The 23832-nt window shown below is 43.6% G+C and overlaps 1 protein-coding gene across 3 annotated transcripts in view; it reads left to right on the top strand.

The window, feature by feature from the left end:
* Nme7 (NME/NM23 family member 7) overlaps positions 1-23832 on the top strand; it is a 135592-nt gene that overhangs the window by 111375 nt on the left and 385 nt on the right. The gene's annotated exons all lie outside the window — the stretch shown is intronic.

Here is a 23832-nt window from a genome sequence, read left to right as displayed (position 1 = left end):
TTAGCTAAGACTCAAGCTGTGTGGTTGCTTTATGTCTTGCTTGGGAATTTTAGATTTATCCACACATTTAGACTCAGCTAGTTCCTGGACACTGTTTTCCAAGTGAATATTGTCTTAGGAAAAGGATTCATAGCTTTTATTAGATCCCAGCCTGACCTACAATCCAAAACCTATTAAGACACTCTGCAGTGAAAAGTCCTAAGGGGATGATGATAGCGCTGCTCAGAGTTCAAATGAAGCAAACCATTACTGTGGCCTATTTCATATGTCGGGAGGTTTGATGCAGAACTGTGCTAGTTCAAGGTAAAATCATCTGGAAGACTTCCTCAGCTACCCCGAAAATCACAAAGCCATTCACTCAGTGTTTTATCGACCGCCCCACCACTGAACCCCGAACACCGGCAGGGTAGTGCTCAGAGGAGACAACAGTGGACAAGAACTGTGTCCCAGTCCAGAGCTTCTACTAACAAAGAAAACATGGATTAGTCAGTTATCTGAAGAAACAGAGAACTCTGACCCTAATTGGGAAGCTGGTGCAGGAAAGGGTTAAGGAGGGTTTTCCTGAGCAAAAGGTCTTTGAAATGAGACCTGAAGAAGTGAGTGTCGGGGAAAGAAGGGGGGAAGTCTCCAGCAGAGAGTACCTGTGCTAAGGCCCTGGTTGGGAGGGAAGCAAGGACCGTAAAGAGCACTGGCAGGCTTGCTTACAATGACCAGGAAAGGTGCCTGCTAGACCTGTGTATTTTAAGAACAGACACCTTTATGCTACAAGCATCCAGGAATCAGTCAGGGGGAGCAGGTGCTGGCCTAATCGGCTGATTTTGTTTGATTTTGTTTGTTGGTATTTGTTCATTAGTGTAACAACTTGGAAACTATCCACACTGTACACTTACGCTCACAAATGTACATTTCTCATGTGTGTGTGATTTAGTTTCTCCACGTGAACAGCAGTGAGGCTGGCCCTGCAAAAGAGCCATGACCTGGGCAGTCAGTACTCCTGCTCCCGTACGATGGTTTGCATACTCTGAGCACGCCCTGTGGTGACAGAATTTGAGACTCCCTCCCTAAACCTTTCTGGATGTTAGTTTGAAGCAAATCAAATCTGAATCTGTCATTTTTGTTGGTGTCCCATCCCCCCTGTCTCCCCCTCCCCCCGTCACCCCCCCCCCAGTGAAGGAGGTGCCATGCCTAAGGTCATGGGCTAAAAGAACAGAAATGAGTCCCTAGTTAGTAATCCTGGATTTCTCCATGACTCCAGACTTGAGAGGATTTTTTTTTCCTTTCCTTTAGTTACAAGCACAAGTATACCTTATTCTCTTCTCATAACTGGTAAATGTGTAGTGTGTTCTGTGTAATCAGGCATCTTTTAGCTAAAGCTTGAAGCTTGAACAAACTCCTAGGAGAATGAACTTCTTATCTTGTGGTGGCCACTGCAGGCAGTGCTAGGTGAGCATTTCTAAGAAAGTCCAAAGTCTGGGCATGCGTGGGTGTGGTCAGAGAAGTTAGCTGAGCTTTTAATAGCCCTGAGGTCTGAACTTGAGTTCAAAGGCGGAAGTTTAAAGTCTTGGATTGGTAAAGTAAAAGTTAGAACTTGGATCTTCTTATGCCAAGTGGACGTCCCGTGGCTTTTATTAAAATCCAGAGTCTAAGGGAGGTGCAGGAGTGGAAGGATTTGAAGAACGGGATCTGGAAGGGGTGGTCTGAATTTAAAATCCCCATGTTCTCTCCCTACCAACTTCATGACAAATTATCTTACTCAGACTAATTTTCCCCACCACAGAGAATCAAAATGCTGGCATTTCATAGTAAGAATTACGTGAGGCTATGTGATAAAGGGCCGTATCAACAGAGTTCAGGGCAAAAGTCAGAACCACTCTAGGTGTTCAGGCCATGAATCCTCTGACACAGCAGTGCAAGGACGAGGGTGTTAACTGCCCTCAGATCCCTCCGTTGCTTTCTCTTGATCCAGAGGTGGGCAGCTGTTTGTGCTACCACCTCAACCACAACTACTAGCCTGCCTCTCGCAGCCACAGTTCAGGAAGAAAACACTGTCAGGCTTCTCACTGCAAATAATCAGTCTCCTAGGCCTTCAGAGGAAATGAATTAGTTAATGGAGTCTAACTGTAGCAAGAACTGCCAGGCAGCCTGGGAAATGTAGTTTGTAGCTTTCGAGCTACCAAATAAAAGTCGACCATCAAGTCAGTGGTCTAACTTTGGTATCTGCCACAAGGATGCATCCTGGAGGCTGACACATAGCAGATGTTCAATCAATGAAAGTTATTATGTGAGGAGGTTCTGCTGCTGACTTACTAGTACCAAAAGTACAGACAGCACTTAATGTCTTTGCATAATTTACTTTTATAAACCTAAAAAAGTTGACTTGATTTTATTCTTAGAGATTCCTATCGAATGCAATTAAATATAAATTATTGTCCTAGTTGGGAACCTCTTAGTTATAACCCCCCCACCAAGATGGTAACATAGAATGAAGCAAGCGTCTATGCATTTTAAATTGTGTGTGTGTGTGTATGTGCTCGCGCGCGTGCGTGCGCGCACGCACTGGCACACGTGCACACACATATGTACCCAGCATGTATATGGAGATCAGAGGACATTTTGAAGGAGCTGGTCCTCTCCTTCTACATGTTGGCCAATAGATCAAACTCAGGTTGTCAGGCCTCGTGGCAGGTACCTCTAACCTCAGTGGCCCCTCACTTTGTTTGATTTAGTTAATTCAAGCACTGATTTAAAATGAAAAAACCAGATTGAGCACCATTTTGTGATAGAACATACCCTACAGCATTAAGTATGTAGGACAGGAGAAATGTTTCCTGTAAATGTCGCAGTGGTTTTGAGACTGTCCTGCCTGCTGAAGAAGCGGTGACAAGGCCTTGTCTTCCCCACTGTCGTCTTCTTTCCCTTTATTCATCTCCTTTCAGTCTGACATGCCTCTGGCTCCCAGAGCCTTCCTCTGCTTCTCTGTCCACACCCATTTTCAGATAAATAATAAAAGTACCAGGGAGTATTTTTGCTTAAGGAAAGAGAGATTCGATTAAAGGTGGCTTACAAGAGTTTATACAACATTTTCAGCTAATCAAATGTATTTAGAAAAGCAGTGGGCTTTCCAGTTGTCTTTGGAAGTCAAGGTGCAGTGTCACGTGACTTTCTCCTACTTTGGCTTGGTAGCATAATTTTTTTTCTCAAATCATGTTTTACTCTGTATTTTATGTATGCTAATCAGTCAGGTAAAAAATATCTTTGTATTCAAAGTCGATATGAGAAACAAACATTTCAATATTTAGAGTTGAAAATTTTTATTCACTTATTTATGCAATAAAATGTTATTAGATACTTACTATCTACACTTAAAATCCAGAAAACTATATTAATAATTTTTCTTTTGCACATTTTGTTGTTGTTGTAATTTGAGACAAGGTCTAACTGTCTAGTCCTGGCTGATTGAAAATTTGCTATGTAGACCACGCTGGGCTCAAACTCTTAGACATCCACCTGCCTCTGCCTCTGAGTGCTGGGGTTAAAGGTATTTGGCACCACACCCAGCTTGTACAGCATTTTAGTTCAAATTCTGGAGGGCAAATTGCTAAACTAATGAAATATGATTACTGATTAGTAATTAAAACACATTTAGTGATTAAAACATATTTTCTTTACTAATCAGATTTCCACATGGTATCTGAGTAATAAACTCCTGGAATGCTTGTGACTCTAATACTGAGTGTTTAATCCATGGCAGTGGAACCAAGTAGCAGATCAGAGAATCCATCCCCTGTAGTGCTAGTGAGTGGACCACAAGGTCACACTGGACATTGACTCCAGTCTTCCGAGTTCAGTTCCAGGCTGCTTTTAATTGAACCCAGTATTTTAAAAATTTGTTTTAAATCTCTGACATTCGTCCTCCAAACAAGAATACAAAATTTATGGAAAACATATAGATTTATAATCTAAAAGAAACGAAGAAAAGAATTTTTTTCTATCCATGGCACAGTGTGAGGATTTTCACTAGTCCTTTGGGAATGATAGTAACTCGCACGATAAACATTTCACTGGTACAGATTTTATAACTAATTACATTCCAAGGGGATGAATGAATGTTCTTCCTTGTTCAAGCACTGGGTATTTTAGCATTGCAAAACCTGTCATGCTGTCTTGGTGAGCATTTTTCCCTTATATACTCAGAGACTATGTTCAAATGACCTAATTAAAAATGCCTTTGCACACTTTAACCAGAAAGTCTAGACAAAAGCTGTAGAGAATGTTATATGCTAATAGATGACTATCTCATCTCATTATTTTTGAATATTGATTCCCAAAATAGAAGCATAGTAGAATTCCACAGTATCACTAAAGAACTTAAAAATTCCTCTCCACTAATTAAACCTCGTAGAAAGGGAGCAGTCAGTTTCTTTAAGTTGAAAAAGGACACGGATGAGTGACAGTGCTGGGAGAATCAACAGCCCTCTGGTTTGAGACAGTAGGTGTTTAACACTAGCTCTTTCGTCTTTAAACTTTAAACGAGTGTAAGGAGTCTTTTGCATCATTAAAAAATTGGTTTTTTTTATTTTTTATTGATATTTATTGAGTTCTACATTTTTCTCTGTTCCCTTCCCTGCCTCTCCCCTCCTCCCTTGAATCCTCCCCCAAGGTCCCCATGCTCCCAGTTTACTCAGGAGATTTTGTCTTCTTCTACTTCTACTTCCCATGTAGATTATATCTATGTAAGTCTCTCTTGGTGTCCGCATTGTTCTCTAAGTTCTCTGGGATTGTGTTTTGTAGGCTGGCTTTCTTTGCTTTGTGTTTAAAAACCACCTATGAGTGAGTACATGTGATAACTGTCTTTCTGTGTCTGGGTTACCTCACTCAAAATAATGTTTTCTAGTTCCATCCATTTTCCTGCAAAATTCAAGCTGTCGTAATTTTTTTTCTGCTGTGTAGTACTCCATTGTGTAAATGTATCACATTTTTTCTTATCCATTCTTTGGTCGAGGGGCATTTAGGTTGTTTCCAGGTTCTGGCTATGACAAACAAAGCTGCTATGAACATAGTTGAGCACATGTCCTTGTGGCATGATTGAGCATCCTTTGGCTACATACCCAAAAGTAGCATTACTGGGTCTTGAGGAAGGTTGTTTCCTAATTTTCTGAGAAATCACCACACTGACATCCAAAGAGGTTGTACCAGTTTGCATTCCCACCAGCAATGCAGGAGTGTCCCTTTTCCCACAACCTCTCCAGCATAAGTTGTCATCAGTGTTTTTGATCTTGGCCATTCTTACAGGTGTAAGATGGAATCTTAGAGTTTTTTTGATTTGCACTTCTCTGATGGCTAAGGTTGTTGAACATTTCCTTAAGTGTCTTTCAGCCATTTTAGATTTCTCTGTTGAGAGTTCTTTGTTTAGGTCTGTACTCCATTTTTTATTGGATTATGTGATCTTTTGGTGTCCAATTTCTTGAGTTCTTTGTATGTTTTGGAGATCAGACCTCTGTCTGATGTAGAGTTAGTGAAGATCTTTTCCCGTTCTGTAGGCTGTCGTTTTGTCTTGTTGACCGTGTCCTTTGCTTTACAGAAGCTTTTCAGTTTCAGGAGGTCCCATTTATTAATTGTTTCTCTCAGTGTCTGTGCTGCTGGGGTTCTATTTAGGAAGTCATTCCCTGTGCCAATGTGTTCAAGTATACTTCCCACTTTCTCTTCTATAAGGTTCAGTGTGGCTGACTTTATGTTGAGGTTTTTCATCCATTTGGACTTGCGTTTTGTGCATGGTGATAGATATGGGTCATTTTCATTTTTCTACATGTTGATATCCAGTTATGCCAGCACCACTTGTTAAATATGCTTTCTTTTTTCCATTTGATATTTTTTGCTTCTTTATCAAAGATCAGATGTTTGAAGATGTGTGGATTGATATCTGGGTCTTCTATTCAGTTCCATTGGTCCTCTTGTCTGTTCTTATGCCAGTACCAGGCTGTTTTCAGTACTGTAGCTCTGTAGTAGAGTTTGAAGTCAGGGATTGTGATGCCTAAAAAATTGTTTTAAGAGGTTACCTTATAATGCTCAGACTTTTGTAACGTTGTTTTGTTCATTAACAAAGTCGTTTCTCTGGTGTGGTCCAGTGGGAAGCACTAGCACCACTTGTGGTGCCCTGGGTTCAGCCTCCAGCCACACAGAAAGAAAGCAAAACAAAGCAAAAACTGAACAAACTCTGTTCTTCCTTCATATTTAAAATTTAAGGTATAGTTCCCCTACTTTGTGTGTGTGTGTGTGATATGTGCACAGGTGTGCTAGTGTGCATGCACAAAAACCAGAGGACACGGTCTAGTATCCTTCTCTCTCCTCTTTGCCTTATTCTTTTGAGACAAGATCTCTCCCTGAACCTGGACCTCACTGTTTCATCAGCAAAACTGGAAGCCAGCAATCCCCAGCATCGGGGTTACAACTGTTCTTGAGATGCATCTAGCTTGTTCCTAGTTGCTGCTGGGGTCTTAACTCAGTTCTTCATGTTGTGCAGTGATCACTCTTGACCACTGAGCCATCTCTTCAGCCCCCTAAACTGCACTTTCCTTTCAATATAATGTTCCTTGTTCACTGAAAGGTTAGTTTAGAACTCTGTGTGGATCAAAGATTCAGGAAGGTTTTAATTTACCACCCAAATGATTTGGTCATGAGAGAATAAGGTTCACTTTTTTTTTCAATATAGGCCATTCACTTGGTTTCTCTGTAGCTTTGGAGCCTGTCATGGAACTAGCTCTTGTAGACCAGGCTGGCCTCGAACTCACAGACATTCTCCTGCCTCTGCCTCTGCCTCCCGAGTGCTGGGATTAAAGGCGTGTGCCACCACCGCCAGACAAGGTTCACTTTTAATATAATTCATGGGCTGCATTTAAATTCCTTTTGGCTGACCCTAAGACTTGGAATACCCAGGAGTAAGCTGGTCTCCTGCTCAGCGTCTGCGTGTGTCACAAACATAGGAGGTTTCTTAAGAAGGTACAGAGAGGGAACTGTAACTCTTTTAAAAATGGTTACCATGTAAATAATGCTTTTGACCAAAACCAGTCCATTTCTCCAGAGTATTTTTGTCATTTTGACTCTTTGTACAAACAGGCCATTCATCAGGACTGACACCCCTTTAGGAAGCTGGAAAGTTTTCAGTCATGCCAAGGAGAGTGAACCAAGAAGGTGGTAATTTTACATGCATCAGGCGCTGTGATTCCTGGCTTCCTTCCGCACAGTAACAGAACTTTATATTAACTACAGCTGTGTCTTACATGGATTAAAAGAACCAAATTTTGAGTGCTTGTCATCTCGGTGTCATTTGAAAGAATAAAGGGCTAGGCCCGAAAGAATGAGGTATTTTACTTCAGTTTTTATGGTGAAGATAGTTTAAAACTTTTCAAAAGATTAAGGGTCTGATGTTAGTGTCTGCTGTCTTTCTGCATTGCTTTAGAAGTGTTAACTCTATTTTTATTTATTTACTGATTTATTTTTCTTTGAGGCTAGAGTCTCATTGTGTAGACCACTCTGGCCTAGAACTTAAAAATCTTCCTGCCTAGCTGGACGGTGGTGGTGCACGCTTTTAAGGAGGCAGAGGCAGGAGGATCTCTGTGAGTTCAAGGCCAGCCTGGTTGGTCTACAGAGCTAGTTCCAGGACAGTCTCCAAAGCTACAGAGAAGCCTGTCTTGAAAAAAAAATCCTCCTGTCTCAGCATCTCAAGGTCTTAGATTACCAATATAGGCCATTCACTTGGTTAGAAGTGTTACATTTTTCTGATTTTCCATGTCCACATGTGAACATCTTACCTGTTTCTCTCCTACCATCATTAGCCTGGCTCCCTACGTGCTGAGTCCTGCTCCTTCTGGGGTTTTCTTCTTTGGCGCCTCTGAAACTAAATTATCAGTGCAGTGTTTCCTTTTTATTTTCTTTGCCAGCCACATTTCAGCAGTGTCTCTTGTTTCCTTTCGTCGTTCCCATGGCAACTGGGTTCCTTTACGATGGCTGTCATGACTAACTACATAGACTGGGTAGCAGTCAGCAGAAAGTTATTTTCTTGCCAACCTGGAAGCTAGGAATCCAAGATCAAGCTGTTGATTTACTTATTTTTTCTTTTTTTTGTTTTTTTTGTTTTGTTTTGTTTTGTTTTTTCGAGACAGGGTTTCTCTGCAGCTTTAGAGCCTGTCCTGGAGCTAGCTCTTGTAGACCAGGCTGGCCTCGAACTCACAGAGATCCGCCTGACTCTGCCTCCCGAGTGCTGGGATTAAAGGCGTGCGCCACCACCGCCCAGCTGATTTACTTATTTTTTCATTTTAAAATTTTTATTATACAAGGTTACATAAAGCTATTATCATGGAAATATATACTATGCTTTGAGAATGTTCTCTACATACCCTGCTGCGCCCCCTTTCTTTCTTCTCCTAGCTCCTGTCAGTCCCCTTTGTACCCCAGGTAATTTGGCTTCTACTCTGATGCCATCTGTACTTGTGATTTTATGTCCCTGTAAGTCTGGACCACACAAATGAGAGCAGTATTGTCTCTCAGACTGACTTGATTCACTTAACTTGATTTTCTGCAGTTGCATCCAATTTTCTGCAAACAACCTAACTGTATTCTTACCACCGGGAAAAAATTCCATCACATATATAAAACCACAGTTTCGTTATCCACTCCTCTGTTGGGGACACCTAGGTTGGTTCTGTAATTTAGTCATTGTATATGGTAAGCATTGATGTGCGAGGATATCTGTGATATGTTTTCTTAAGATTCCTTTCAGTAAATCCCCGAGGAGGTATGTAGCTGGATCATTTGAGAAGTCTGCTTTCTGGGTTGGGAGGAGCCGCCTTACTGACCACCAGCGTGGCTGGGGTAACTCACATTCCTATGAGCCAGTGTATACAAGTTTGATGTGGGATTTCCCTCTGTATGCTATGAAATATCATTGGTTAAGAAAGGACTGTCTTAGGCCTGTGCAGGGCAGAATAGAGGGAGTCAGAGAAAACTAAACTGAATGCTGGGAGAAGGCGGAGTCAGTGAGAAGCCATATAGCTGCTGCTGCTCGAGACAGATGCCGGACAGAACCTTGCCAGTAATCCATAGTCATGTGGCGATACACAGATTAATAGACATGGGTTAAATTAAGATGCAAGAGTTATCCAGTAAGAAGCTAGAGCTAATGGGCCAAGCAGTGATTTAATTAATATGGTTTTTGTGTGGTTATTTTGGGACTGAGCAGCTGGGAACAAACAAGCGGCTTCCTACAACACGAGTTGTCTGCATCTGGATCAGCATTTTGTTATTTGTTTTCTCCATGAATGTTGTGCTTACTATGATGAGGTGGAATCTCAGTGTAGATTTCATTTCAGGTCTCTGGTAGTTAATGATGTTGAATGTTTATTGACTGAGTTGTTCGTAGTTTTAGTGTTTAGTGCTTTTTAGTTCTTTATACATTTTAGGTATAAATCCTCTGTCAGATGTATAGCTGGCAAAGATTTTCTCTCGTTCTATAGCCTTTCTTCCTTTGGTTGCCTCCTATGCTATACAGAAGCTTTTTTTTATTCCATCCGTCAGTGTTAGTGCCATTTCCTGGACAACGAGAGCTTATTCAGAAAGTATTTGCCTGTGTCGATATCCTGATAATATCAGTGTCCCTACTTTCCTTCTTCACTTTTAAAGCTTCAGCTTCTTGACCCATTTGGAGGAGATTATAATAGGAGTGAGAAATAGAACTTGGTATCATCTCACATGTGTGAACATCCAGATTTACCAGCACCCTTTGTTAGAAGCTGTCTCTTTAAAGTGCCAGCAGATGGCCCCGGTCACACAGTCTTCCTCCGAACGAGGCTGTGTCTCGGCCTTTCCATAGCATCACACCCGCATCCCATTACAATAAGGCCCACCTTACCGGAGGAGGCATCTTAGTCACGTCTATAATGACCTCGTCTCCAAAAGCCATCGCACTGCGAAGTGCTAGGGGTCAGCACTTCAGAAAATGAACTTTGAGAGGAGGTGAGAGGCCCATAATCCAGCCCATTACAGGATCCCACAGTAGACATCACAGTAATTATTGGTCAGAGACAGGGCCCAACTGAGAATCAGGGTTGCTGCAGGACAAAGAGAACTAAAAATGCACCTGAGCACATGCCTTCAGGTCTTCCAAGTTTTTCGGCTGAAGGAGAATGAAATAGAATTCACTATGAATGTGCGCCACGTTTTCCCTATCTGTTTCTCATGGATGGACAGGCAAGTTGTTGTAGTGAGGGGCAGACGGGCTGTGTTCCTGCGGCCCTGGCTCCCGCAGTGCTAGCTTTACACACGAAATATCAACACAGAAATTGTATTCTTTTAAACACTGCCTGCTCCATTAGTTTCAGCCTCTTACTCACATCTTGACTAACCCATATCGAATAATCTGTGTAACACCACAAAATGGTGTCTTACCAAGAAAGATTCAAGCATGTCTGACCTGGTGGCTGGCTTCATCGCATCTCTCTCCCTGAGGAGAGGCACTGCGGTCTGCCCCAGAGAGGCGAGGCATGGCGATTTATTAACTTCCCTTCCCAGCATTCTGTTCTGTCTACTCCACCCACCTAAGGGCTGGCCAATCAAATGAGCCAGGCAGTTTCTTTATTAGCCAATGAGAGTCCTCCATCAAGTTGTGACTAGCGCTGTCGTGAGCATGAGAGTGTGGACGTCTCTTTAGCTTGCGGTTTCATGTCTGTGGTTGTATATTCACTGGTGAGATCGCTGTATTAGATGATACTTGCTTTGGTTAAGGACTTCCACACTGTTTTCCACACATGGCTGTACTAATTTTCACCTTCCCAACAGTGTGCAAAGAACCTCCGTTCTCCAGAACTTTGCCAACGTTTGTTATCCTTGGTCTTTAAATAATGGTCATTCTGACTGGACTGATATGGCACCTCATTGTAGGCTCTTTTGGTCTTTAAAACGAATGAGCTCCTGTCATTTGAAACAGGGATGGAACTGTAGATAAGTTAGACATGAAAAGACAAGTGCTGAACGATTACCTCTATGTGAAGTCTGACAGAGCTGATCTCGCAGGACTGAGAATATTCAACATGGTATCACAGAGGCTAAGGAGAAGGGGAGAAAAGGGAAGATGGAACGAATTTGATCATTGGTACTAAGTTGTGGTTAGATGGAAGGAAGAGGTTCTGCTGTACTATCATAGTCAGTAGCCATAGACAGCACTAATGTATTGTACATTTTAAACCACTAAGAGAATGACCAGGCCTGGTGGCACTAGCTTTTAGTCCCAGCACTTGGGAGGCAGAGGCAGGCAGGTCTCTCTGAGTTAGAGGCCAACCTGAATTCTAGGCCAGCCAAAGCAACATAATGACCCTTTCCCTCACAGAATACAATAACGATCGCCAGGAAGAAGTATTTTGAAACTTTATTATAAAGAAATATATATTTTTGAAAAGATAAATATGTTAAACCTGATTTAAACATTATACAATGTATACACTTGTCAAAACAGTACATTACACCCCATTAGCACATTTTATGCTTAATGTATCATTTAAGGATAAATTTTAACTTAAGTAAAAAATGAAATATTTTTCAGCACTTTTCATGTGCCAATTACTGTGTGAGGCACATTATTTTGCATGTATCTAATTAAATCCTCAAAATGGTTTTATAAGATGTGAATGACCAGTGTTCCAGTCTGGGCCTGTTTGCTTGTGCACTGCTGGCTGGGGCTGCAGTCCCCTACATGCTCAGCTGGGATGGAATGTTCCAGATGGCTCCTTCGCATGGGTTTGAGGAGTGGAGGAGGACACAAGGAGCTTAGTAGAGGCAGCCAAGATTCTGCTCTCTCCATGTAAGCTCAGAGCTTCTCCACACGGTTGACTCTTCGACAAGGAAGCCACATTCCTTCCCCAGCAGTCTCTAGGACTGCCAAGGGCGGAAGCTGCTCGGCCTCTTAGGGCTTAGACCTAGAATGGAAGCTATCGCTCTTCCACTGTTCTGCTCAAGCTAAGTCCAGAGGTAGCCCAGATGAAGAGGAAAGGACCATCCAGGCCACCGATAAGAAGGTTGTAACTCACAGGCATCATCTTAGACAGTAGCTGTCAGGCACAGTTTGCCAAAAAGGAAGAGAAAAATGCAGAGGTAGAAGGGAGTTGCCATGGGCTACATACTAAACACTGAGTGGTTTTTCAGTACAAATCTAAATGAGCAAATGAGCTTGAATCACTTCATAAAGAGTAAGAGATTTTTTTAGAATACTAATAGTTCAGTTATATTAGTGAAAAGAACTTGTACGATTGCAATAGATGAACTCTGTGAGGTAGACAGAGTCTGTTCCCTCAAATCAGTGTTTAAAACTCAACTATTAGACGAAGAGCAGAGCAGAGCATTAGTTCCGCTAATGCCGTGGTCTCTGTCCTTGTTCTCTCTAAGCTGTAGTTGATGTGATTGTGTAATAAATGAAATCAAATTGGGTTTGGGGTTTCTTTTCTATTCACACAATTATATTGTAAGGACACATAAATAAATGAAACTAAATGATCAAGCTAGATGGTGGGGACAGAAAGATGGCTCAGAGGGTAAAGTCACTTGTCATCAAGCCCGATGACCTGAGTTCAACCCCTCGGACTCCCATGGTGAAAGGGAAGGGCAGACTCTCCCAAATGGTCCTCTGACCTCCACAGGATCCCATGACACATGCATACCCACACAATAAATAAATAAATAAAATTTTTAAAAAGAATGGGGAAACTTTTTTAAAGTAAAAAACTATACAGCATGCTAATATTGCTAGGTAAATTTTTATCCCTTTTGGTTCAGCTAGCATTAGCCTCGGTATCTGTTAAGTACCGGATACACATTTGACAAAAATATACATTTGAGTTCATTAGCTAAGAACCATCAATAATTTTTACACTAAAATTAGCTTCTGAGAGTTATTTCTTAGCAATAACTTTTAAAGTTTTGTTAATAAATATGAAGGCAAGTGAACCTTGCAACAAAATATCTCCTCCTGTGTATAGTCTCTTTGATTTCCCTGTTCAGTGAATGGGAAATTTCGTATGTTGTCAACAGCTTGGGAATCTGTGCTAATTCAACATAAACTGATTTAGATAAGGGGCTGGCAGGCTCCAGCCCATTGGCCAAATGTGGCCGACTGCCTGGTTTTGCAAGGGAAAATGTTAGAGCACACCAGCTCGTGTGGGTAGGTCGGCAGCTGTTTCCTTCCTACCTTGGCAGACCTGAGAGAGCTGCAGAGATTGTGTGAACCACAGTGTTTCTTGGCTCAGGAGAAGTCTGGTAGTCCTTCGTTCTGTTCCTTTTCCATTGGCTAGTTGCTGGCTTAAGGTAGAGCTGGTCAGAGCAGGAAGGCGAGGATGGGCACAGTGTCCGGGAAGAGCTATGATGTGGACGGAGGCTGTGATATGGCCTGCGAGACCTAGGAAGGCGGCGGAAGATAATCAGAAGCTTAGAGCTCCCTTATTTTATTAGTCTGCTGGCCAGCTTGGTCAGTTTCTGCCATCCTGCCGCAGCCAGAAGCTCAGACTAGATTATGTCAGTCTCCTTAAACCTTTCTGTTTCGTTCACACTCCAGTCCAGACTCCTTCGCTGTGCAGTCGGGCTCTCATCCCACTGACTCCGGTCTCGCTCCTCCGTCTGGGTTTTCTCTCTTACGGTTGTGATGCCATTTTATCCATTGTTGCTCCACCGCACGCTCTCTTGATCACGCAGTTCGTGCACATTCTGGGGTGCTCATCGCCAGTCTCCCTGACTTGAATGCATGTACTCTGGTGCCGGTTTGCTTTGGTCCTGCTCCTAACTTTTCAAAGGTCTGTGAATTTCTAGTTTCTTCAGTTTTCCTTGGCTACTCATCTCAGTATATCTTCCTAGTACACAGAGGCTGCAGCCAAGTTTTCAGTGTATTTGTGAAAGCATTAATAGCATGTATTAGAGATTTCAAAAACATTATTGCTGATGCTTAGTTTTTGGTTTCTTACTAGACTGTAAATACCATGAAAGCTGGATCCTTGCCTATTGTTTGATTAGTTGTAGTCTTAGTGTGTAACATAGAACCAAACACAGTAGTATGTAAGGAAAATGTTATGAAGGAAGAAAATGTGGCATAAACTTTCTCTAAGTTGATACAAGCTTTTATAATTATCATAAAGTATTTTTCCTTTTCCTCTAATTTTCCTTAATTCTAGTATTGATCTCAGTAGAGTGAAAATGTTAAACTCAAGTGCCTTCTTCCATTTATCAACTTTGGGGGATAGAAAACGTATAAAAAGGAGAAACTGATCAAATGGTAGGGCTGCACAACATTCAGGTTTCCATCATTTCTTAATTTCTGTGTTTCTGGATTTTGTCCAATTCACACTATTCAACCAACTGTTTTTCCGCTTCGCCATAGTACCCGTATCTCAAACTTTTCTTTAAATTTACTGTAACGTTATGATTGATTGAAGCATATTTGTGTGAGATCCATCAATGTGTGCATGCCATTACGTTAACAGTTATGATAAAGGGGATGGGGAAGGGGCATTTATGGTCAGAATCCATCTCTGGACCATTCCTGAGGAGACAGAGCACCTTTGGGGGGTCCTCTCGGTCACCAGGTGTCCCGCTTCAGTCCCCCTTCCCAGGCAGGCTACCCACGCTGGAGAACACCAGTGAATGGGACAGATGGACTCTCTTTATCATGGCTGGCTGAGCTGCTGTTCTCATGCTGTGACAATAATCTTGGCAAAAGCAACCTCAAGAAAAGAGGGTGCAGTCCCTCAAGGTGGGGCGGTTGTGGCGGCAGGAGCGGGAAGCAGGTTCGTGCACATCAGTAGTCAGGCAGCAGTGAGTGACGATCACTCTCCTCTTTATTCCATCAGAACCGAGCCATGGAATAATGCCACTCAGATTTAGGGTGGGTGTTTTCTCCACCTCCCTCACAGACATGCCCCGAGGAGCTTGTCCCTTCAGTGATGCTAGATCCATGTGAGTTGAAGATCAGTATTAATTATCCCGGGAATGTGGGGTTTAAAGAACTTGATGAGGCAAGAACTCACCTTGGACTTTATGGAGAATAAAGCCAGGCGGAAATTCTTGAGCTGATGCAGTACAAGGACAGTCAAGGCATTCTGACCCCCACACAGGGCAGCCTTTGGTCTGCAACTGTCTGATGGGTTTGTTGTTTCCACATGATTCTGGCATGGTGTCGGTGTCTGTGGTAGAGATGTCAAAAGTGGTGGCATATGCTTAGCGTAAGAGGAAAGTTGGCACAGGCCCCGCTGGTGCCAGCAAATGGATTACAATCAGAATGAGGTCCCCGGCCTTGAAGCACAGCTCACTCCTTACTTGATATTGAGACCTGACCTCAGCTTCCTGAACGGTGTACAGAGGTGGTAGCTGTGGCCGCTGAGTACGCTGAGATGCTGAACTCCACGAAGACTTCAGACGCAGTCCTTAGCCCTGTTGCTCTGCTTGTTACTTATGTCCTCTTGGATTCGCCCGAGAGTCAGAGATGCCAGAAGTAGAACAAACTGCAGACTTTCTTGACATGAAAGAGAAGTCAGGAAGCAGGCAGAGCTGGCGCTGGTTCAGTAGCTCAGGCATTCATCCTTCATTGATCTTAGCTTTCCCCTGTTACTGCCTCTGCGTTCCCTAGTGGCTGCTGTGGCTCCAGCACCCTGTGTTCATTCCCGGCAGAAAGAACTTGAGGACAAAAGATACAAGAATACAACCCATTGGCTATACTTCCATTTAAGGAGCCTTCTGGAAAGCTCTGCCTAAGAATATTTGCTTACATGACGTCGGTCACAAATGTGTCTGCTCACTTATAATAGAGGCCGTGTGCTTCTCTATCCCCCCCCACAGCTAGCCATAGTTATTTTTACAGAAGTGAAGACCTCGCTGCCGTCACTTCTATGACCCAGAAACACTGTCGTCTTTTCTGTGGGGTGAAGTCCCAGAAGGGGAACCATGGAGTCTCTCCCTGTTCTAAACATTCCTTAACTCCATCACATAACCTACAACAGTCGGCTCTACTTTAATCCACTTGTTTCTGTTTTGGCCTGTGGTATTATTTTTCTGTAATAAATTTTTAAAAGAAAGATGTTAAACTTTGGTTGGAGTAGCTTGTCCAGATTTATGGGGAATCTTCAGGAGTTCGAGCTTTCAGAATAAAGCTGTCTGCTATGCTAGGTGAAACCTCAAACTGGCAGACTTGAACAACTCACGTTTTGTGCCATTCCAGGAAATCAGAGCACCGTGGAGTGATCTGTGACTCACAAATATTCTTCTTGTTTAATAAGAAATCAAGATTAACTTACAATAGACATTTTATTGAGGCGTGGTGACAGGGACCTATTGTAATGGCAGCCACTCCTCTGGAGGCCAAGTTCAGAGCCAGCTTGAGCAACTTCAAAAGACTCTTTCTCAAAAGAAAACATGTAAATGGTCTGGATGTAGCTCATTGGTGGAGCCCTTGCCTCATTTATATGAGGAGGACCCAGTTCAAACCCTGTATCACAGACGAGAGCAGGAGTGGGGCCGGTCATGTCTTCCTCCCCTGGAGGACTCCCTGGTTCTTTACTGCCTGTATTGTTCGTCACCACCCAGCTGTGGCCGTAGAGGCCAAATCCGTTCCCTCTGCCTTCCTTCCTATGAGTCTGTTACTGTTCTAGCGATGTAAATGGTAGAAGGCAGGAAGGGAGATTGTGTGTTAAGCTTCCATTTAATGTGTAGCCAACTCGGAGAAAGAGCAGGTGATAAAAGTGTGAAAAGATTAGCAAATGTGTGCTGTGGGTGCTTACCCATCCCATATTTATGGTCTGCCCTGCGACGTGCTCAGAATGGATGAGCTGTGTTTACCCTAAAGGAATTGTGTCTCTTTGAAAGGACATTCTGGGTGCAGAGACCCTAGTCTGCTTTGGGGCCTCATGAAAGGAAGCTTGACCAGAAACAAGCACGTTCTGGTTCTAGTAGGCTGTAGTGAGCAAGGAGTGAGACAGTGTGCTGTCCAGTTCCACCATGGTGAATGGATGCTTGCCGTGCTGGCCAGTCCCATGTCAGCTTCACAGACTAGAGCCATTTGGGAAGAGGGAACTGCCCTGAGAAAACACCTCCATCCGAGTGGCCTCTGGGCAAGCCTGTGCTTCATTTTCTTAGTTAGTGATGGATGGGGGTTGGGAGGATCAGCTCCCTGTGTGTCATCCCTGGGCTGGTAGTGCTGTAAGAAACCAGGCTGAGTGAGCCGTGAGGAGCAAGCACTCCTCCGTGGTCTCTGCACCAGCTCCTGCTTCAGGTTGCTGCCCTGACTTCCCTTCGTGAAGGACTGTGAACGGGACATAGACGCTGCAGTGAACCCTTAACAAGCTTGTTAAAGGTGGAATAACCTGGTAAGATACTTAGTGTGTAGCCAGAATCGTCTTAAGATAAATTTTAAAATTAGTACATTTTAAGATAAGTGTCGAAAGTGATCAGTGGCTCATGCTGAACTGTGTGATTAAGTCTTGGAGAATACTTTTTAACACTGCTGGGGTTGGGAGAAGCGAACAGAAGTGACATCATACTTTTAGGTTTTAATTTTTGAAATACTGGAGAGAGAGACAAAACTACCTTTCTTTTAAAGAGAAGAGGCCACATAAGGAGGCCTGTACATGACTTTAGTATGAACTTTAAAAAGGACACCTGTGTCTCAGATATTTAAAGAGAGAATGTTCATGCTTCCCATGAAGAGGAAAGCCCCTGTGTCTGTGAGGAGTGGGTCTCACTGATGAGCAGCAGGGGAGGATTCAGAAGAGCTCTGAGGACACAGGGTTTGCAGAATTAGGGGAATGGGTCATTACATTCACTTGTCCTCAGATGTGCCCACTACAGCCTCTGTACCTACAGGAAGCAGGTACTTGTTTGTTTCTCTTAGACTCTGGTAGAGCGCTTGGCTGCGGTAGGTAGAGCAGGTTTTTGTCTCCTTAATCAGCTTTGAAAGTTTCCTCTGAGCCTCTTCATCAGGAAGCTCCAGGCTCCCTACAGCCATCTCCCCTTCCTCACAACTGTCCATTGTGGCTGAGGGAAGAAAGAGAAGGGCAGCGTCCACACAGGAAGTATCCAACGCTCCCACACATCTGTCTGCTGGAGCCCCCTCCACCAGCACAGAGTCGTCCTCCTCATCCCTGCTCAGGGCTGTGTGCAAGGTGCCAGCTCAGGTCCAGGAATCCACCCCAAAGAGCCCGGCAGCCCCCTGGCTTACTCCACCTCCCCCTCAGCTCCACAGACCTGCCTGACTCCATTGTTTATTTTATCTTTTATTATTTTTTCCTTTGGGTTTTTTTTTCCTTTTTTTGAAACAGTTTCTCTGTGTAGCCCTGGCTGTTTTGGAACTCACTCTGTAGACCCGGCTGACCTCAAACTCAAGAGATCCACCTGCCTCTGCCTCCTGAGTGCTGGGATTAAAAGCCTGTGCCACAATGCTAGCCTGATTATTTTATTTTTTATTTTTATTTATTTGTTTTGTTTTGCAACAGGGTCTCACTGTGTACCTGGGCTGTTTTGAAAGTCTGTGTAGACCAGACTAACATGAAACTCATGGAGCTCTGCCTGCCTCGGTCCCCAATATGCTGGGATTAGAGGAGTATACCATGATGCCCCTGCTCATTGCTTATTTTAAAAGCAACTCCTTCAGTCACATTGTCCTCCCAGCATAGGTAATTAATACATCCACCCCTTGGTGTGATATAAAACTAGTGCAAAATAAAAATGTGGGCCTGTGGTCACAATCCATTAAGAAATTCTAAACAGTGACACAGTGTTGAACCATGGACCCTCTGTGATAGCCCATGAAGCCAGAGCCGACTTTGGGAGCCCACAAGATGTCAAAGTTGGTTCTCTATCAAAAGTATGACTGTATTTAAAACCCAGTGACACTGGACAGTGGTGGCATACGCCATTAATCGTAGCACTTGGGAGGCAGGGGCAGGCGGATCTTTGGGTTGGAGGCCAGCCTGGTCTACAAAGTGAGTTCCAGGGCAGCCAGGGCTACACAGAGAAACCTTGTCTTGAAAAAAACAAACAAATAAATAAAAATAAACCTCACTATCATATTACTGGAAACATATCAAAACTGTACCTCTGTCAAATTCAAGCTGACTAGATTTCATCTGAAAATCTGCCTGTTCGCAAGCACATACTCCGTTCTGGTGCGGGAACTCACAACAGTGGGATACATAATCCCCAAACATTTGAGAAAAATTCCTAAACATTGAATATCCTGTTTTAAAAATCAAGAGACTTAAAATGACTCCAAATCTTCCTGCTGCTCAACCTAAAATTAAGAAGTATTTGAAAATAGACTCCTGCATTCATCTTTAGTGAAAAGGCCCAAGAAGAGTCTTGGGCAGAGGGAGGCCAGACTGTGAGGGAGGCAGGGTTGGTGAGCCGTGGCTTAGGGCCAGATCCCTGTGCTGTGAGTTCCATCCCGGTGCGGGGAGCAGTAGTTTCTCAGCCGTCTTCACTGGTCACCACGCTTGGGCAAGCTCCACAGACCCTCTGGAGCTTTTGTTGAAGCTTGTGCCTGAACCTCTTACAGAACAGTTACATGTATTTAAACTCTACTGTTAACAAACACAGCATTGTTTATGCCTCTGGTACGGTCACCAACTGTATGAATGCGGAGACTGGTGCCCAGAAGCTGGGCCTTAAGGGAAAAGACTGGGCTCAAGGCCCTTTGCTGACAACTCAGCCAGTTCCCCATCCTCTTGTAGGGAAAGGTCACCCGACCTGAGAGCCAGTTTGTCATGAGGAGATAGAACTAGTTGATGGGGTGAGACCCACCAGGACAGAGCACTGAGGGTAGCCTAGCCATAGGCTGTTGCCTGTTTAAGTCTAAGATTGAGACAAGTCAGCCTTCAAATGGCTGTGCTCAGCAGGGCGTCACCGTCCATTGGCTGTGCTCAGCGGGGTGTCACTGTCCTTTGGCATAGCAGTTGTTTGTCAAGCTGAATTTTGGTGTCAGGTGGAATTTGTCCTTAAACCTGAAGTTAAATGTTAACCCTTCTCGTGAGGTGTTTTGTTCCCACGGATGGCCACTCCCCTTTCTGTCCCTGCACCATTGCGGTTTTATGCTATCCCATGGGTTTTCCTCTTCCCAGACCTTTGAACTCTCTGAAGATCATGTCTTCCCCATCTTGAAATTATTGTGGAGGTCGTGTGCACAGTGTCTTAGTCAAGTGAGTGACTGGCAAGAGGAAAGGAGGCATGCGTAAATGGAAACAAGCCATTTCCGACTCAGAGTCTAAAAGGAAAACGGGGACCACATGCATCTGGAGATGCCCCTCTCCAAGTAGTCAGTCCTCAGTACAGTACAAGACCCCAAAGAAATCTGCAGAGGAAAGAAAGGCAAGGCCAGCTCTAGGCAATGGTCGTGGTAGTCATGAACTTTCTTATGTTTTTCATTTTCTCTAGTTCAAACACCAAATGTCTCTTCCCCCAGCCAGAGGCTCCCTTGGATGAACTTCCCAGGCCTGGGCCGAAGCTGATTAGCCAATGCTGATCCCCACTTTTTTATCAAAACTAGTCCTTGTGTCCCCTTCCTTCAGAGCTGGTCTGAGCCCCATAATACCTACTAATTTAATGACTATTGATTCCTCTAACAGTTACAGACAACAAAGGGCATTGGCAGGTAAAATGTTCCAGTCATGGGAATGAAATCAAATCTAAAACACATAACCCAAAAGATAGACCCAGTAAAACTGTATCAGGCACCATGCCTGGGTATCGGATTATCCATGCTACCTCCTCCATGGCTCCTATGGAGCAAACACTTGGAAATAACAGGCTGCCTGTAGGACTCCTGACCCTGCAGATCCACATTTATGCAGAGCTGTGGTGGAGCAAGCTGTAGATGTTATAGTTGCATTACAATATGATGCTGAGAACACAGAATTCACTGGTAATGAAATGAAATGTCTGGGTTCTCTGGAGTCAGCCCCTCAGAATGGACTCTAGTCCCAGAGGAAAATGAGCCGGGATACTGTCCTTGTGCCATACCTATAGGTGTCACTGGGTAGGACATGGTGCTAATGGGTGCCACCAGTGGGTTATTTCTCCCTTCTGTCCCACAATGTGGAGCCCAGGATTTAAAGTACTATGTGTGGTTGATGGTAGCCCCTTACAGAAGAGAGTGAACCAGGTTTCTCTGTTGAATTTGAAGGCCAGGTCTCTTTTCCTTGTCTGGAAGTGTTCTTGAACAGTCTTTGGGTAGTCCTTTTCTGTATGCAGCGAGTCTCCAGTCCTGGACTTTGAAGTACCTCATTTGATCCTACTATAGGAATATATTCATAGAATGGAGGTGTGGCCCCTTTAAGAGCCAGTTTGAGCTGTTGCTGGGTTTTGAAAGGTTCTGATCACTGAACTTTTGGATCACTGATAACATTCTTAATTTAGAGTTGGGACAGCTCCATCTGGTAAGAAGTACGGCTGGAGCAGACAGGGTACACTATTGTTCTAGAAGCAGTGGGGTTCAAATTCAGTTCTGCCTGAACAGGTACACAACCGAAACACTGGCTTCTGTTACACTGTACTTTTATACAACCATTTTCACTTTTGCAATTTCTGCCATAGTTAACTGCTACTTGAGATTTTTGTACCACTTTCTTTGAAATGTATTTATTACTTTATACAAATGTTTAAGGACATAGATGGAAAACTGCTTTCCTTGTTCTTAACCGAAGCTAATCAATACAATGAAAATAAAGATCATTAAATTCTAGCTAGATAATACTCACTGAGACTGAGCCCATGGATTACTGTTATGGAGTAATAATCTCCAATTATTACTAACCTGGGATTAGGGTATGCTAACACAAGGGCCATGCCAGATGCAAAGAGAACCCTCTCCTCAATTATCCCAATGCCAGCCTTAGGTTAACTCTGCCTTTGAAAACCTCGTTCCCTTAGTAGTCTGTGTGTTTGACAGGCTGGATTTATATGAACAGGATAAAAATCATCCTAGAGGTAACTGGCTCTCTCTACATACACTTGCCAAGAAGTAGCTGGAATACACAAATGCGTACACACAAAAAATCCACAATGAATGTACAGAGCAAAAATGCCATGAGTGTGCAAGCATTTCATGCCCATGTCAGTGCAGAGAGAGATGGCCTGTGTTTTGTATGCTTGGCCCAGTTCTAGCCCAAGGAAGCTTGACAAAGCAGGTACATAGTCAGCGGTCAGGTGTGTGTTACGTCAGATGCAGACTGCATTCCCCAGGCTCCACGCTGGTACTGTCCTGAGGATCCTGGGAGGGATGCGCTGGCACGGCCTGGAGAGCTTAGGAGAAACAAGATTTGGAGAAAACCTTGAAGGAAGGTACTAGGTAGAGAATGATTGGTGTGTGCGTGTACAGTAGTTCAAGAGCGTTGGGGAGGGACAGGATCTGTGAGACCAGCAGGTTTTGTCCCACGGCTGTGACCTTTCAATGGCTTCAAAACTTTTTGCTCTCCAATTTAAATGTCTTTCCTCTCCTGAGATCTGAAGAGCCCACTCCACTCTCCTTATTCACAAACATCACAAACATTCACTAAGAAAGAGCTCTATCGAGGCATGGTGGCACACACCTCTAATCCTAGCATGGGCAGAGGCAGCCAGATCTGTGAGCTCAATTCAGCTGGGTCTACACACTGAGCTCTAGTGCTTTGAAAGAAAATGGACTGTTAGGAGGTGTGGCTTTGTTGGAGTGGGTGTGACCTTGTTGGAGGAAGTGTCACTGTTGTCACTGTGGAGGCAGGCTTTGAGGTCTCATATTTGCTCAAGCCACACCCAGTGTCTCAGTTCACTTCCTGTTGCCTGCCAATCAGCTCCAGTGCTATGTCTGCCCTCATGCTGCCTTGTCAGGCCATGATGATAAAGGACTAAACCTCTGAAACTGTAAGCACGCCATCCCAGTTAAATGGTTTTTTTTTTTCTTTATATGAGTTGCTATGGTCATGGTGTCTCTCTTCACAGCAATAGAAACCCTAAGACACCAACCAAGGCTACATAGTGAGACCCTGTCTCAACCTCAGAAATGAGAGCTGTGTCAATAAAATAAATCATCTGCTTTAGGAGTGACACCTTCTGTTCCCATAAACGTGTGGCTTTTTGAGAAACCAACTTTTATATTGAGAATACCATCTATGAGTTTTGCCAGTTCCCAATAATTTAAGAGAATTCCTGTAAGAATGACAGGAAAGTCTGGTTCTGCCTCCTGAGTCTGGGGATCACCAGTGTGCACAGCCACACCTAGAGAAAAGCAGGATTTTTAGTATGGAGCAGTGGGTGGAAACTAACCTGGGATTTGTGAATTAGCTCTACAGCTGGCATGGACCTGAGTTCTTAGGACTAGCCCGGCAGCAGGAAGGAAGGGCTGTTGAGCTGTGGCTACCCAGGCCTTCTGAACGGTTTCCATTGTCACTTGACACCATCGTTTTAATTTGCATGTCTCCATGTTGGCAATACAAAAATCTTAAAACTCCATCATACCAGAAAAAAATGCTCAGGAAGTTAACTTTTTTCTTTTTTCTTTTCTTACACTAAGAATAAATTTTCAACAAGGTTAAATAATACCTGGGCTAAAACCTGAATCAAAGCAAGATGCAAGCTTTTTCATTGACTGAGTCTCAAACCTAACATCATCTTTGTTTTTTAACTTAGCTACTAGAAACATTCAGTGAACACACTTTGTGGAGCTGTGGTTATTGTTGCAGGAGGCAAGATTCCCTGTGTTCCATATGGAGTGGAACAGCACTGCAAACCCTTCTAAACGAGCTTCAGGGTTACTGGCTTCTGCCTCTTGCTAACTCAGTCATCCCT

Source organism: Arvicola amphibius, chromosome 12 (assembly GCF_903992535.2).
Source record: "Arvicola amphibius chromosome 12, mArvAmp1.2, whole genome shotgun sequence".
Classification (NCBI taxonomy): domain Eukaryota; kingdom Metazoa; phylum Chordata; class Mammalia; order Rodentia; family Cricetidae; genus Arvicola; species Arvicola amphibius.
The sequence above is the reverse complement of the archived record's forward strand: the minus strand, read 5'-3'. Positions and strand labels throughout refer to the sequence as shown.